Source organism: Rattus rattus, chromosome 2 (assembly GCF_011064425.1).
Source record: "Rattus rattus isolate New Zealand chromosome 2, Rrattus_CSIRO_v1, whole genome shotgun sequence".
Classification (NCBI taxonomy): domain Eukaryota; kingdom Metazoa; phylum Chordata; class Mammalia; order Rodentia; family Muridae; genus Rattus; species Rattus rattus.
In genome coordinates this window covers 7,939,506-7,957,320 of record NC_046155.1, presented here as the reverse complement: position 1 = coordinate 7,957,320, position 17,815 = coordinate 7,939,506, and the positions used below count along the sequence as shown (strand labels likewise).

Here is a 17,815-nt window from a genome sequence, read left to right as displayed (position 1 = left end):
TGGATAAATATGAATCTCCAAGACTGGGTGGTGGTGGTGTACATCTTTAATCCTAGCACTCCAGAGGCATGAAGATCTCTAAGTTTGAGGCCAGCCTGGTCTACAGATCAAGTTCCGAGACAGCTGAGGCTATGCAGAGAAGCCCTGTCTGAAAGATAGAGTGGGGAGTAACCCAACTTTCTAGACTCCTACGGTGTGCATGGGTGAGTCATGTGTTATGATATGAAGGGTGTCCAAGCTATTGTACCTTCCATGGCTCCCACTGCCCACTGCTCTAATAACCATTATTTTCTCCATCATTTTCTTCACAGAGCAGACTCCTAGGGTCTCACAGCATCCTTACATCAAAAAGTGTTTTGTCTCCAAGCATTAATAAATGTCCTTTGGGCAGAACACCCTGTACACAGGGTGGAATGTTATACATTTTGCCTACTTGAGTCTTGGCTCCCTCTTTATATCAAGCTAACAATGGAGAACATGCTATATTTCTTGTAACTCTGGGGGTATAAATCATTCCCCACTGGGAGGATTATCTTGGTGAGGCTGACAAAGTCATAGCAGAAGCTTTCAAATGCTTCTCAAGCAGACTCAAAGCAAGAAATGTCAGGTGCTTTTTACAAAGAAATGCATTAATGTGGGGTTGGGGATTTAGCTCAGTGGTAGAGTGCTTGCCTAGCAAGCGCAAGGCCCCAGGTTCGGTCCCCAGCTCCAAAAAGAAAAACACATTAATGTGTGCAAACTGTGTGTACATACCTGCTGTGCATGTGCAGAGTTAAAAAAGTTAATCGTTTACTTTGTGGTGCACTGTCCACTTCGGATCTCTCTGAAGAACTAACTTTAGGGGGCTGGAGTGATGCGTCATCGGTTAAGAGCACTGGCTACTTTCCCAGAGGACCTGGGTTCAATTCCCAGCACTTATATGGCGGCTCACCATCTTCTTCTGGCCTCTGTGAGCACATATATACATGCAGGCAAAACCACATACACATAAAAATAAAGTTGTTGAAACTATAAATGGGGAAGAGGGTACTGGAGAAATAGCTCAGTGATTAAGAGCACTGGCAAAAAAAAAAAAAAAAAAATTAATTAAAAAAAAAAAAATAATTTAATAAGAAAAAAAATAAAAGAAAAAAAAAAAATTAAAAAAAAATTTTTAATAAAAAAAAAAGAAAAATATGAAAATTTACAAAAAAAAAAAAAAAATTAAAAGAACAAGTTTTAGATGGGGCATAGTGGGTCACATCTGTGATCCCAGCACTAGGAAGGTGGAAGTGGAAAGAGTTCAAGGTCATTTTTATGCTATGTAGTTGTATATTTCTAGCTACGAAGCTGAGTTCAAGGTCACCCTGGGTTACAGAGGACCCTATCTCAAAACAATAACAACAACGAAGAGATGGCCTTTGACCCTCAGACGAAACTCCCGCTTTGGTATTGCAGGATTTGAGGGATGCCAACTGATGTGCCCCAAGTACCTTTTACTATCACTGCCTGTTATTAGTTTTGTAGAACCAGGGAATTAAACCCATGGCTCCCCATATACTAAGAAAATACTGGGCCACACTTTCAGCCCTCTCAGTTCTCTTAATAGATTCACTGCTCTTATAGCAAGTATGACGGTTATCCTACATTTTCACTATTGAGAACAAATTTTGGAGTGAACTGTTCATATGAGCAGGTGGGTGAGTGTATGGTTGGAAATGAAGGTGACGTAAGAAGCAGGATGATCACAACCCCAGGTGACATTTATTGACCGTATGTTGCATGCCAAACCTGGTGAATTACCCACAGGTTCTTTCCACAGCCCAGGACTTCAGGCAGGCATCAATGTTATTCCCATTCACAGATGAGACCAACACAGGGGCAGCCCCACCAATCTGTGGGGCATGTGGCTATCATCCCATCCCACAATGCAATGCAAACAGGACTGTGATAAGATGGCTTAAGTTCCAGTTCGGTCACCAGTACACTGTCTCTGGGCCTCCCTGGGCTCCAGTCTAGAGACCTGTGGAAAAGTCCTTTGGAAATTCTCCATCACAGAGTGTTCAAGATTTGAGGCTGCGCTGAGGGTAAGGCCTAGCCTCACATACCCAGCAAACTTGAAAGAACCCACACAACTTGCTATACCCTCCTACCTCAGGCTTGGCCCGCCAGCTACCCTCATTCTCTATGCCCGACAGACACTCTGGCCTCAATAACTCGTTTGCACACTCATGTCATCTTCCATTTGTCGTTCCAGTTATGCACACTAACTCACACATCTGAAATCTCTGACTTCCGTCATCTGACATCCTGGTTCTTGTCTATATATACTCTTTTATTTATCACTCATCCATGGTTCTCCATATACAGCTACATTGGCACATACACTTAACACACTCATTACTGTGCTGTTCACACATGCTTTCCAGCTGCTTCTTTTGCCCCATCCCCAACCTCTTGTGTGGAGACAGGGTCTTGCTATGTAGCCCTGGCTGTCCTGAAACTCACTATATAGACCAGGGTGGCCTAGAACTCACAGAGATCCATCTGCCAGCCTTTGCCTCCCAGGTGCTAGGATTAAAGTCATGTGCCATCGCTACCGGCTCTCTAGATTTTATGCGATGGCTTGTGCTCTCTCATATATCTCATATTACTGTTTGCTCGGAAGTTCCCTCACATTGACACACTTGCGCTCACACTTCAAGAACAATGCCACACTCTCTTCCATACCTGCTCTCATCCTAACATTCTCTCACCCTTGCCCACACTATCCCCACTCGCTTTCTCACCCTAATAAGTTCATTGTTCTTAAGTTCACACCTGTTCTCACTCATTCTGGCCCTCACACTCCCTCGCACCCGGCTCGCTCTCTCACATACGCCCTTACACTCACACCGACACACTTGCTTTCTCACGTTTACTCATTCTCACAGCAGCTCACCTTCACATCTGCTCATTCTACACGAGCTCCCACTCACCCTCACATCTGTTTATTCTCACACTAGCTCATTCTCAACTGACACAATCGTTTTCCCCCTCAAACCCTCTCATTCTTAAACACTTCCTCACCCTCACATTCAAAGCTCCCACATTCACTCTCATCCACGCGCTCTCCTTCCCGCTCACACTCTGCCCGTCCTGTCCGGGGAGAGGCTCGCTGCCCGACGTTCCCGCATCATGACGCGGAAGATGAAGCAGTCCCACTGCCGCCACTGCCGGGCTCACCTTCATGTCAGGAGACCGGCCAGACCCATCAAGCACGGCCGGAAGACGATTCAGCGAGCCGGAAGTCCCGCCCACAGGCCACCACACGCTCCCGCTGCGCCACGCCAGCTTCCTAGATGCCTTGCGCAGGGCACGCTGGGATGGGGGCGGGACCGAGATGGTTGGCGGGTGGAGTTAGAGGCGGAGTCTCGTAGCTGCAGGCAAGGTGGAGATGGGCGGAGAGTGGGTCTGGACTGTCAGTTGGATGAGGACTGAGCCGGGTGTGCCTAGCGGGTACTGCGTGGTCGTGGGTGCTGTTTCCGCTCCTGCTCTGATTGCTCAAGGGCCTGACGTACAGCAGAATCGTGGAGTCAGATTCCAAGATCCTCGCAGAGAACCTGGTGGTGGTGTTTAGCATACTCTGCTCCGGGGTTAATGGCTGGCTGCCTTAGCACCCGTGTTGAAGTCTACATCATGTCCACATAAGCGACCACCAAGGCATTAAGGGTCTTGGGAACCCATCCCTGTCAAGTATGGGTGGCGTGGGTCACTATGCGCATAGTCAGTTCCGTGGTCTCTCATATGTACCAGGACAGACTGTGCACCAAGACTTTGAACCTCTCGTTGCCACATTTCTGTCACCATACATACATAGGTCTGTAGTGCCCACTACACTGTATCCAGTAGGGACACTGCTCCAGGCAACGTAACGTCCTTCTCCAGACGGCCTTGCACAGCGAACATTCTACCTGTCTAAATTCCAGAGCTGTCTCTGTCCTCCTTTTGATTTTGCAAATTGTAGGAGCTAGAACCCACAGAGGCAGACAACACTCTCCCCACCCCCATCTTAGCTTTAGCAGAAGGAGCCCAGACACTTCTTCGAGTGGGTTGAAAGCACACATGACAAGCATTTTTATTTTTCATCAAGCTGACTAGTCCCCACCCCCATCCCTGGCTGTTCCCAGCAGTTTCCTGCAGAAACCACATTTGGCCAGTCCACACCCAGTTAAACCCTCTGGCCCACCCCACTAGGGTCTGTTCCAGGATTCACAGTGCGGCCATTTCCTCATTCCTGCTGCTGCAGAGGTTTCTCACTGAGCTGAGCTTTGTGTTCTTCCTTCCTAATCATGTTTCCTCCTTTCTCTTCCCCATATTTTCTGCCAGCTGTCCCCCCAAGTCTTTCTACAGGGGCGGGGCTGGGTGTGTACACTAAGGCATGTAGTGCATCACCATCTGCTTTCCTGGCACCCAGCTCGGCACCCTACTATGAACAAATGCCCAGAAAAGTGATTCCAAGTGGGCAGAACTCTGGAGAGGTAGATGTCCTGAGAATTGTGCAGTCTTAACAATGCTAAAGAGACCACCTTTCTTTTAAACCAGACAGGGCATTTGTATCCAACTGATGATAGAGGTCTTTGAGCAAAAGACTTGGAAAAGTCCACTAAGGATTCCAGCCCCAGTCTGTGTTGCCGACTCTAAGAACAGTAAGGAGAGAAAAGCAGAGCTCAAAACCAGCTCCTCTTTGGGTTCCGTTGGATAGGTGCTCAGGAGCCTGTTGAGTTGTTCTCACAAAGTCTGCGCTGCCCCCAGCTGCACAGCTGGACCAAGGTGCCCAGATGTGTATTTAGGTGAACAGTGGCTTTTCCCCCTCCATGGTGTTAGGAGTTAGGAACCCAGGACCAAACACCTACTTGGCAAACACTCTACCACTGAGCCACATCCCCAGCCCCCAACCGATTTTAAGTGGCTACCCACCTTTCAGTCACACAGAAAATACAGAAAGATGGATAGAAAAGTCTAAGAGAATCAGAACCAGAGCATTAACACTTCTGTATTAGTGAATCCATTCTGCTTTTAATGTTTCTGAAGTATATAAGGTAACTTTAGATTTTCAGCAATTTTTTGGTTTAAAAAGATGCTTTTTAATTTTATTTATTTATCTATTTATTATGTAGTGTGTGTGTGTGTGTGTGTGTGTGTGTGTGTGTGTGTGTGTGTGTGTGTGTGTGTATGTAGGTCAAAGGACAACTTCTGGGAATTGGCTCTCTCCTTGCCCCATGTGGTTTCTGGGGATCCAGCTCAGACCGTCAAGTTTCTAATCAAGTGTCTTTACCCAATGAGTCAGCTGTTTGGCCCAAGGAATTAATTTTTTTAAAAAAAATTCAAATTCTTGAGATTCCTGAGATATTGTTGTTCATTTAAACAAAGTACTAAAAGGGAGTGGGGTGCATTTTAGAAATTTGAGCCAGATGTGATGGTACATGCACGCCTCTATAGAATCAGCACTGAGAGGCGGAGACAAGAGGAAGATAGCCACAAGTGCAAGGCATCCCTGGGTTAAATAGCAACATACACATAAATGTGTGTATATAGAGAGAGTTCGAAATGTTGAAAATGCTTATTTAATTGTGTTTGAAGTAGAGAAAAATATTATGCAAAGGCTTCTAAGAGTGACTGTGAAAAGGTGGGCATGGTGGCTCATAACCGAAATCGGATTGTCATTGAATTCAAAGCCAGCCTGGGCTAAATGAGACATAAACAAACAAGTCAACTGAATCCTAGTTATTTAATGTAAATCTGAGTATAACTCCCCTGGCCAGACCACTAAACCAGACCTCAGTCAATTCCTCAGTCCTTGTTACCACAGCAATGTGGGATGTCCCAACCAAGGTCCAAGCTCTGCGATCCTGAGCTGTGGGACCCAGGCTGGTGTTCTGAGGTCGTTTGGCCTGAACCACCGTCTGTCTGCAGTTGGCACTGGAAAGTAGACAAGAGCAGCGCAGTTGCTGTTCACCCAATGGGCTTTCTGTTATCAATGGGATCTCTGCCCTTGTTCTGGGAACACACCACCCTCATGCACACGGTCAGTTAAGGCTCTCCAGCCTGAGCCTGCTAAGAGGTGTCTTCAAGAGCATCCCTAGGTTGGGCGAAGGTAGAGTCCTAGTCTTCAAAGTGTCCCACTCATTTGCCGAATCAGCCCCAACAAGCCTCTGCCTGACAGTGAAGACCCATGTCTCTACTATGTTCTAACCAAAGTCCTTGGCCTGGGTCATCTAGAAGGTATCTGTTTCATGCCACTCCTGGATCTGGAGACATCCCTGTGCAAAGGGTAGAGGTCCAGAAGGATGGATACATCCCAGCACCCCGTGCTGCAGATCCCTCTCTCATTGTGGACAGAAACATCCTCTCTCAGTGCTGGAATAAGCAATTCCAGGAAAGAAGGAAGGAGGAAACTTCTGGAAAGAGCTCCAGGGCCAGCACAGCAAATTGTTTGTGTCTCACAAGGCTGGCCTGGCTGACCTTGGCCATGATGGTTGCTGTGTATAGGTGTCTGGTCAGCAGCTGGGCAGCCATCTGGGATGGCATGTGACCCTATACCCACCTCATTTGGGCTTTGCAAAGAACTGCTGCCTCAAGGTACCTGCAAGGGTTTTCTTAATATTCTGAAACGAGCCTAAATTCCCAAACTAAAGGGAAGTGGAGGCTGGGTAGCAACCATACGCAAAGGGGCAATACTTCTTATTGGATGACTATGTTGAATGGTGCCCCCTCCTCAAAATGCTGTGCAAGTCCTAACTCTTATGACTTTTCCGTGTGACCTTATTTGTCGGTAAGAACTATGCATGTATAATTAAATTAAGAATCTTGGATTAAGGATTAGGGTAGACCTTAAATCCAGTGATATGAGGAGAGGCTGTCCTTATAAGAGGATAAGGGAGATTTGAGACAGGTAGGAGAGCCGTGTGAGGGTGAGGACAGAAAGGAGCAACACAGCTCTGAGGCCAGGAATGCCCAGCGGCCACCTGCAGCTACCTCCAGGAGAGCCGCACCTGTATGCTAGCTTTATTTTGGACTTCTGGCCTCCAGAACGGTGACATTCCTGTTGTTTGCAAGCATTCTATCTTGGTTACCCTTCTATTGCTGTGATAAGACACCAGGACCAAGACAAAGAGTCCACAATGGCAGAGCGAAGGAAGACCAAAGAAGAGCAGAGAGATCACATCTTGATCCACAACCACATGGCTCAGAGAGAAGCAGCAGCACTGGAACCCACACAAGGGTTTGTAACCTCAAAGCCTTCCTCAGCGACGCGCCTCCTCTAACAAGACCATACCTCCTAATCCTTCTCAAACAAACCTAACTGAGGACCAAGTATTCAACCGTATAAGCCTGAGAGGAGCCTTCTCATTCAGACCACCACAATCCACTCCTGTCCCCATGACTTCATGGCCATACATACCAGAAGGCAAAATGCATTTAGCCCAACTCCAAAGTTCCCATAGTCTTTCTCAGTCTCCACACCTTTTTAATGTCCAAAGTCTGAGTATCTTCAGAGACTGATAGAGATCTTTTCATTGAAACCCCATGTAAAACCAAAAAGCAAATTATGTACTTCCAACTTACAATGGTACAGAATATACATTACCAAAAGGAATATACATTCCTCCAAAAGGGAGGGATTGAGGCCTAATGAGGAAAAAAAAAAAAACTGGACCAAAGTCGGACCAAAACCTAGCAAAGCAAACCCTTTTACTGTGCCTGTAAGTTCACTATCAAAGGGCTTTTTAGATGGCTCTTCTCCAGCTTTGCTCTCTTTCCAGCTGGTTCCACCCACTGTGCACTGCTCTGCTTGGCAGATATCCCACAGCTCTGGCACTATCATCTTAGATTTCCAACACAATTCAGGCTTCAGTTCCATAGCTTCACACAGTGGCCCTCCAGAGCGTCCATGAGGGACTCCGCTGCCATCCACCTGGCCTCAGTGGCTCTCTTGAACTCTGAAGGAAGACTCCACAACCCCTTTCCTCATATGTCCTTCATGACCTAAAGACAGAGCCACTTAGAAGGTACTGTCAAGTTTGACAAGCAACTTGGGGTGAACTCTGGACCCCTTGAATCTCATCGGCAAAGGTTTTGATTCATTGTTGCTTTTTAGCATGGTTAGCTGGTTGGGGTCATACCCCGAGTGTACCATGTCCTCTCTTCCATTTTGGGTCAGGCCTGTTTCTGATTTTATCCTCTCTTTCAGCACAAACCTTGGTTTCAACATTGAATTTCCTGGTAATATTTTTCTTCTCAAATTGTACATTTTGTATTTCTTTTTACCCAACTTGATCTTTTTTCACGGTATATTTGCATAAGAGGGACTACTGTTGACCATGCAACAGACTTGATATTAAGCTGTCTTGAAATCTCCTCCAAAGAAACTAGTCCATTAATTTTCAGTTTAGCTTCAGACAAAGTATAAGGACAGTGGCAAAAGGCAACTACATTTTTTCGTTGTTGTTGTTTTGGGCCAAAATATCACAAAAAATGTCTCTAGCCCAGTTGCTAATATTGCTCTCCTCTGAAACCTCTCCAGCTAGCTTCCACAGTTTACACAGCTCTCAGCACTGCTGTCTTCCAAACCTAAAAGGGGGGCCATTAAGATCTGTTTATGCAGGGGTTGGGGATTTAGCTCAGTGGTAGAGCGCTTGCCTAGCAAGCGCAAGGCTCTGGGTTCAGTCCCCAGCTCCAAAAAAAAGAAAGGTCTGTTTACGCTATTCAACTGCTTTTCTAATCCAAAGTTTGAGAAGTTTTCTAATTTTCCAAAAACAAAAACAAACTAACAAGTACCCTTACATGGTCAGGTCTGTCACAGCAATCCCCAACCAGTCTTAGCAGCAACTTCTGTCGTAAGTTACTTTTCTATTTTTTGTGATAAAATACCATGACCAAGGCAGCTTAGAAAAGGTAAGTTTTTATTTGGTTTGTAGTTTCAGAGGGTTAGAACCCCTGAGGGTGGAGTGAAGGAAGAGTGAAGGAACAGTTGAGAGTTCACTTCTTGACACACAACCACAACTCAGAGAGAAAGAGAACAAAGAGAAAGAGAACACTGGCGATCCTGTCTTTTCAAACCTCAGAGCTCACTCCCAACGACACACTTTCTCCAAGGAAGCCACACCTCCTAGGCCTTCCCAAAGGGCTCTATCAACTGGGGACCAACTGTTTAAACATAGAAGCCCACGGAGGCATTCTTATTCAGACCATTACACATCCAATTTGGGATCAATATCTCAACAGTTCCCGGAAATCATTTGGTGGTGTTGAAAGGCACAAAGCACTATTTCCAGTGTCTTAGGGTGATGTTGTTGTTGTTGTTATTTATATGTGAACATGACATAAGCTAAAGTTATCTGAGAAAGAACCACAATTAAGAAAATACCTCAGGTAAGCCCATGGGGCATTTTCCTAATTAGTGATTGATGTGGGAAGGCCAGCCCATTTTGAGTGGTGCCACCCCTGCCCTGGGAAGGTGGGTCTGGTGTATATAAGAAATCAGGCTGAGCAAGCCATGGGAACAAGCCAGAAGGCAGCATCCTTCCAGGTCCTTGGCTTTTGGTTTTTTTGCCTCCAAGGTCCTGCCTTGACTCCCTTTCTTGATTACCTACAAATTGTATGATGAAATATACCCTTTACTCCCAAGTTGCTTTTGGTTATGGTGTTTTATCACAGCAATAGAAACCCTAATTAAGCCTGGTGTGGTAACACATGCCTTTAATTCCAGTGATTGGGAGGTAGAGGCAGATAGATCTTTATGAGTTTGAAAACAGTCTGGTCTACAAAGCAAGCTGCAGGACAGCCAGAACTACATAAAAGACCCAGGCTCAACAAAAGTAAGTAAGTAAGAAAGAAAGAAAGTCAGAAACAAAGAAAGAAAGAAAGTCAGAAACAAACAAAGAAAGAAAGAAAGTCAGAAACAAAGACAGACAGAAAGACAGAAAGTCAGAAAGAAAGTCAGAAACAAAGACAGACAGAAAGAAAGACAGAAAGTCAGAAAGTCAGAAAGAAAGTCAGAAACAAAGACAGACAGAAAGTCAGAAAGAAAGAAAGAAAGACAGACAGACAGAAAGAAAGAAAGGAAAACAAACAAAGAAAGAAGAAAATAAAAGAAAAGAACTTAAGATACTTAGACACCTTTCTGTGTTCCTTCCAGAAGCTCCTTTTCTCAGGTGGATCTTAAAATGAGTCTATTAGCTGCCCTGACTGGGCCCACAGAGGAAGAAGTCAGGGCTGAGAGCCAGACATAAAAACCTGCCCTTGGGGTCAAAGGGAGTATTTTAGATAGTTTTCTCAGGGATCCTGGAGGCCTGGGTCTCTGCTCTGTGGAAATGAGGAGGCTGAAGGTTCTCTCTGTCTCCGTCTCCCCCTCCATCTCTCCCTCCCCCTCCTTTTCCCCTCCCCCTCCCTCTCTCTCTAAAGTAGGAGTTCCTTCTCATAAGAAAAGTTTTTAAGGGCTAGGGACATGGTTCAGTGGTTAAGAGCACTAGCTGCTCTTCCAGAGGTCCTGAGTTTATGTCCTCTTCTGCTATGTAGGCACACATGGAAATAGAGCACTCATATACATAAATAAATAAATCTTTAGAGAGAAAGGAAGAAAGAAAGAAAGAAAGAAAGAAAGAAAGAAAGAAAGAAAGAAAGAAAGAAAGAAAGAAAGAAAGAGGGTTGGGGATTTAGCTCAGTGGTAGAGCGCTTGCCTAGCAAGCAAAAGGCCCTGGGTTCGGTCCCCAGCTCCGGGAAAAAAAAAAAAGAAAAGAAAAGAAAGAAAGGAAGAAAGAAAGAAAGGAAAAAAGAAAGGTTTTAATCATGTTGACTCACATAAACCCAGCACTTTGAAGGTAGAGAATTGAAGTTCAGTCTACCTGAGAAAGGAGTTTAACACATATCTGAGGCCAGCCTGAACAACATAGTGAGTTTAGTGAGTTTAGGGTAATCTGAGATATAAAATAAGACCTTGTTTTGTTTCAAAACAACAACAACAACAACAACAACAACAACAACAAAACCAACCTGCCTTGGGGCTGGAGAACTGGCTTAGTGGTTGGTTGCTCTCTCTCCCAGAGGACCTGGGGATCCGCTGCCCTCTTCTGACCTCTAAGGACACCGCATACCTATGGCACACAGACTTGCATGCAGACAAAACACCCATACGCATAAATAAAAATAAATAATATATATTTTTTAAAAAAGTCAAGGAGGGTTGGTTTAGATGGCTCTATCTGTAAAGGCACTTGGTGACGAGCCTGAGGACCCTCGTCCAGTCCCCAGCACCACAGGGTGGAAGGAGAGCGCTGACTCCTGAAAGTTGTCCACTGACCTCCACACATGTGCTGCGGCTCCCCCACAAACTTGCCCCTACTACCCAAAGCAATTTACTAGTTAACTAAATGTTAAAGACAAGCAAGCCAATCTTAAACACCAGGTTTTTAGGAGGCGGTTAGGAGAGAGGTCAGGCACTGAAATTGTGTCTCCGAATGTCACCTTTACTGTGGCCTGTGTTGGGCTCCCATCTGAGTACTGCAGAGTGAGTAGACAGGGTTATGGCAGGTGTAACTATTTCAAATGAAGCCACTCGGAAAGATGGTTTCTCATCATATAGGTAGAACTAAGGTTTATTTACTTTTAAGTGAGTGTTTCCCTGCTCGTATGCCTGTGCACGATGTGCGTGCTTGGTGTCTATGGAGGCCAGAAGAGGGCGTTAGGTCCCCTGGAACTGGAGTTATGAGAGTTGTGAGTTGCCATGTGGGTGTTGGGAAGTGAGCCATGGTCCTTTGCAAGAGTAGTGCATGCTCTTAACCTCTGACCTATCTTACTAGCCCTGGTAGAATTCTTTTTTTTTTTCCTTCTGGTAGAATTCTTATAAGAGGAGCGATCAGGACACAAATGAATAGAACAATACCACGTGGGAGTGGGTGAAAAAGACGATACCTACAAACCAAAGAGAAGAGCAGTGGGAGGAGCCAGTCTTTGATCTTGGAATTCTAAAGGTGTGAAAGAACTCCAGGACTGTGCAAGAACCAGTGCTTGCTATTCTAACCCACTGTACCACTGGCCATGGGAAGTACAAGAAGTTAATACCATCCTTCCTGTTCTGTTATTACCTGGCAGTGCCTAGATGCAGAGAAGATGCTCTAGTCTCCACTCTGGGTGGTGGCATGTCCACTCAGGGTTAGACTCTGGAGTTCACTTATTGCAAAAAGAGGACAATCTAGTGTCAGGAATTAACATAATCTCCGCCAATGGCGAGCACGTCTCCCCGGGGCTCTGGCGCTACTTCCTGCTCAGCAGGTCCTCTTTGTGTAATAGCTGTAGGATGTAGGATGATGCAACAAACAAATTCGTCAGTAACTCAACTGTGCAGAGAGGCCTCAGGAGTAGTTCTTCTGTGGCTCTGAGGGAACTATTTCTTACAAAAACATGCTTATTTTAATGTGTGTGCACACACTTTAGGGAGTGTGTGTTGCTGTCCGTTAGTCTGAGTATGTGTATATGCATGCTGGTGCTCTCAAGAGCCCGGAAGATGGTGTCAGGTCCCCCCAGAGCTGCTGTGAGCCTACTGGTGTGGGTACTGGAAACCTAACTTGGGTTCCCTGTAAGAGCGGCCACTCACTCTCAACTGCTGAGTCATCTCTCTCTCTCTCTCTCTCTCTCTCTCTCTCTCTCTCTCTCTCTCTCTCCTGTCCTGTCTTTTTCTTTTTAAAATTATTTTACATGTATAGGTAGCTTGCCTCTGGGTAATATCTGTGCACCATATGTGTGCCTGGTACCCATAGAGGCCAGTAGAGGACATTAGGTTCCCCGGAACTAGATGGTTATAAGCCGCCTTGTGAGTGCTGAGAATCGATTCTGGGTCCTTGGAAAAGCAAGTACTCTTAACTGCTGAACCATTTCTCCAGCCCTCCTGTTCTGTTTAGAGAGGATCTCGAGTTCTCCAGACTAGCTTTGAATCCGTGACAGTCCTCCTGGCTTAACTGCTGAGATTGCAGACTTAAACTACCATGCCCACCAATGCGCTGTTTTGCATAGGTGGTGTTAAGGCTCATCCTGGAGCCTTGTGTGTGATTGCAAAGCCCCAGCTCTATCCTTTTCCACTGTCTGAGAACAACTGGCGAAACATCTATTTAGAAGCCAGAGACCAGTGATGTGTGTTGGGGAACACAGAACCCTCTGCCAGCCCTTAGCCCTGCAGTGTGGACCAGTGGACAGTCCACAAGGGAACAGTAACATGCTTCTTATTTAAGTCTACATCTGAAGTTTCCTTGTTAATCAGCTTGGCCTCTGTTCTCATGCAATTGAGAGAGAAAAAAGAAAAGAAAAGAAAAGAAAAAGGCTTTTAGCCAAGTCAACAGCTAGGGGTGTGGGTCTGAGCTGATAGGATTTGCTGCTGAAGAAGAAAACGTTTCCCTTGGAGTTTCCAGCAAGGAAACTACCACTGATCTAGAGAGAGTTTTAACAGTGAAATCTAACATCAATGCTGATAGTGGAGCAGCCTGGGACATGACCACAGGAAGAGCTGTCTTTCCCCAGGAAAAGACATCAATTTATCTCGTGGCTGAATTTACATACTTCTGTTTGTCTTTTCTGTAAACTGTAAGGCTGAGGGACTGGAGTTAAGCTCAGTCAGTAAAGTGCTTGCCTGGGGAACCTATCCCTGACACAGGTACCTATGTTAAATACAGGTCATGCTAGCATGCTTGCAAGCTCAATATTAAGGAGGTAGAGACAGGAGGATGGCTGGGGCTGCCTGACTAGCCTACTTAATGAGTTCCAGGCTATTGTCAGACCCTGTATAGAAGAAGGTGGATGGTAATCTCAAGGGTGTCACCCAAAGTTTTCCATTGGCCTCCACATATATGTGCATGTAGATACACACAAACACACAGAGACACACACACACACACACACACACACAAAACATGGGCATACATAGCATAAATAAACAGGTATACACACACATAATAAAAATTTTTAAGAGTGCTCTAGGAAAGGTGGAGAGAAATTAAGAAGGTTTTATTGTTTTCTAGTTTAGGTTTGGCCAACCTGTAGTCAATCCTATGTCCTTTATCAAGTTTTAATCTCTTAGGATTTATTTATTTATTATATTTTGTATATTTCTATGCACATATGTGTATGTATGTGTGTGTGTGTGTCTGTGTTGGTGTATACGTGTGCATATTCATGTGTGTGTGAGTATGTTTGTAGAGGTCAGAGGAAAACCTTGAGTCTCAGAAACTCAAGTTATCTCCTTTGAGGAAGGGTTCCATCAGCCCATAGCTCCCTAATTAGGCTAAACTTGTTCTCGAGTGACCCCAAGGGATCATCCTCTCTTCACCTCTGTCTGGCTAGTTTTATGTCAGCTTGACACAAGAGAAAGGACTACCAATTGAGAAAATGCCTGTACAAGATTGGGCTGTAGGCAAGCCTATAGAGCATTTCTTAAAATTAGTGATTGATGTAGAAAGCTCTCCACCCGTCCCTGTGGGTGGTGTCGTCCTCAGACTGGTGGTCTTGGATTCCTTAAGAAAGCAGACTGGGCAAGCCATGAGGAACAAGCCAGTAAGCAGCACTCCTCTATGGCCTCTGCATCAGTTCCTCCCTCCGGTGTCTTGATCTGCTTGAGTGCCTGTCCTGACTCTCTTCTGTGATAAACTGTGAATGAAAGTGTACAGCAAATCAACCTTTTCCTCCCCAAATTGCATTTGATCATGGTGTTTTATCACAGCAATAGACATCGTGTCTAAGGCAGCCCCTTCAGTACTGGGATCAGGGATGCCCCATGCCCAGTTTCTTCATATGGTTTCTAGAGATTGAAATCTAGATTCTTGCTCAACAAATGTTTCCAACTGAACACAGCTTACCCCAGCTCTGTGTTTCGTTTCTTTTCTTCTCTTTTCTTTTCTTTTCTGTAATTTATCAATCAGATTTACATGTTGAATCCTCAATTCACAATACATCCACACAATAAACTGACTACCAGTTGATAAGATATAAACCACCTACCTATTGACCGATAGAAATCCATTCCTTAAGAAATATTCATAACAACCTTTATCTGTGCAGAGATATGAGGCAAGGATCACTTACATCTGCCTCCATGTTGCTTCTCCCTGTGTTTGTTTTCTGAGACAGGGTTTGAGGTGACTTAGTCTGGCTTTGAACTTTCTGCTCAGCTGAAGCTAGCCATCAAAGTCCTGACCTTACCGCCGCCACCCCTCCCAGTGCTGGGATGGCATATATTTGACACCATGCATGGTAAATGTTGACTTTATTTTCTTCAGTGCTGGAAATTGAACTCAAGGCTTCAGACATGTTAAGCAGTGTTTCATTTTTATAAAACACTGACAAAAAGTGATGTGAGGAGGTAAGGGTTTATTTGGCTTACATGTCCAGGTGACAGCCCATCACTGAGAGAAGAAGGTGTAGCCAGAACTCAAGGCATAAACCTGGAAGCAGGAGCCATGAAAGAAAATTCTTTGCTGGCTTGCTCACAGTCTCCTACTTAGCTAGTTTTCTTATTCAGCCCTGGATCACTTGCCTAGGGATAGTGCCACCCACAGTGAGCCCACAGTCTTCAAGACAGTCTTCACACAGACAGGCCCACAGGCTGATTTGATCCAGACACTTCCTCAATGTTTCCCTACAACTACAATCCTAGTACTTTGGTTTTCCTCTCAGATGAGTCTAGCCTGTCAAGTTGACAAAGTTAATTAGGACAGGCAAAACCTCTACATCTAAGCCAGGGGTTGGGGAGGTTGTGGTGGAGAAGGTTGTTGTTGGTGGTATATACCTTTAATCTCAGCACTTGGGAGGCAGAGGCAGGTGGATCTCTGAGTTCAAGGCCAGTCTGCTCTACAAACCTAGTTCCAGGACAGCCAAGGCTACACAGAGAAAGCCTGTCTCACAATACAAACCAAACCAAACCAATCAAACAAACAACCAAACAACCAAAACTCTATATTTGTGCTTCTCTCTCTCTCTCTCTCTCTCTCTCTCTCTCTCTCTCTCTCTCTGTATGTGTTTGTGCGCGTGCGTGCGTGTGTGTGTGTGTGTGTGTGTGTCTGTGTGTGTCTGTGTGTGTGTGTGTGTGTGTCTTTTCCTATGTTGAGTCAGAGTCTTGCTGTGTGACCCTATCCAGTTTGGCATATACTGTGTAGTTCAGGATGGCCTCAAACTCATGGCAATTCTCCTGCCTTAGCTTCCTGAATGCTGGGATCTCAGATATGCATCCTTATGCATTTTGTTTTGTTTTTTGTTTTGAGATAGAGTCAGTATATTCACAAGGTGACTAGTTCTTTTAGATGCTGTGAATAATAAAACTGAGATACCATTACCATTACAGGTATAGACTTGACAAACCATAACACTTCCTGAGTCTCACTCCTTTAAGTTTCCAGACAGAGTAGTTAAAAGAAGTCTGCCCTACAGAGCCCACTCTGCTCTCAAGAGAGTCTGGTGATGAGAGTATTTGAGGAACTTCTGACACCATAGAGCTGGGAATATAGCTGAGTTGTAAATCTTTCCTGGCATGTGTGAGGTCCAAGGTTTAATCCCTGTAAAACACACAAACACACACATAGATACACACACTAACACACACACAGACACAGACACACACACACACAGCACACAGACACACACAGATACAGACACATAGACACAGACAGACACACACAGACACAGACAGACACACACACATACACAGATACACACAGAGACACAGACACAGACACAGACACACATACACACACAGACACAGACACACATAGACAACACACACACACACACCTACCTAGCATTACTAAAAGCAGAAATGCCTCCCTATAACTACAATTCTAGTACTTTGGAAATGGAGGCAGAGGGATCAAGAGTTCAAGACTAGCCTCAACTACATATTTAGTTCACCAGGCCAAGTCATCAGAACTTCTGAAGGTGGGTCTGGCCTCGGCAAGCACCAGGGATGTTCACTCCCGGGGTCCGCACCAACTATCCTTTGTCCTGCCCGGACGTGTCTGCCTCTCTCAGTTGGGAGGCAGAGGGGAGGTTTTCATTGTATAGCCCAATGCTTTGTCTACTAACTGTCCTTCAGGTGTCTCTTCCCTCAGCTTTGTTGATAATTCACCAGGAAGGGAGGACAGAGTAGCGATGTCACTGCAGACTTTGGTTCTTCTCAGCAGTACCTATCTATCTCTTCTTCTGGGAGGATCAGGGGCCTACATCCTCACCTGTCTTTGGCTCAGGATCAGGGAGGACCTAATGGCTTACACTAGGCATGATTCACCAAATCTAGAATCTTCTTGACCAATCAGAGACTTTGAGAATTGACAACCTGTTGGCTAAAGGGTCCTCTGTGGCAGTGCCTCCCCCAACCCGTGCCATGCCATTTTATGATGTCACAGATTCTGTGCCCAGGAGGATGTTCTATTTCTTGGGCCATGATCATCTTGGCCAACCTCTTTTGAAAGCAGGGAGTTGCCTTTGCCACCATTTCTGCCAGCCTCAGGGGATTGTCTCCTGAGAAGTTTCTGACTTTCTGTGCCTTATAGATAGTTCCAAAGTCAAAGGAGTGGCCAGGTAGGCTCAAGCACTGAAGTCTGTAAATTCCTTCCTTTGCATTAATTCTAGGAATTTCTGGCATCTTAATTGTATTTGACAACAATGGCAATGATAGGAATGATGGGCTGCCCAAACTGGACTTGTTTGTGTCTTTCCACTGTGTTAGATTTTATTAGCAATACATTTACAGACTGGAGAGATGGTTCAGTGATTAAGAGCACTGACTGCTCTTCCAGGGGTCCTGAGTTCGATTCCCAGC

General features: G+C 45.3%; 1 protein-coding gene across 1 annotated transcript in view; it reads right to left on the bottom strand.

Moving 5' to 3' along the window:
- The window catches only part of Chid1 (chitinase domain containing 1), a 36,830-nt gene extending 33,519 nt beyond the window's left edge, over nucleotides 1-3,311 (bottom strand). Inside the window, exon 1 of the mRNA XM_032891425.1 lies at nucleotides 3,205-3,311. The gene's annotated coding sequence lies outside the window, so the exon portion shown is untranslated. The remainder of the gene's footprint in view (nucleotides 1-3,204) is intronic.
- Between the last annotated feature and the right edge of the window lie 14,504 nt (nucleotides 3,312-17,815).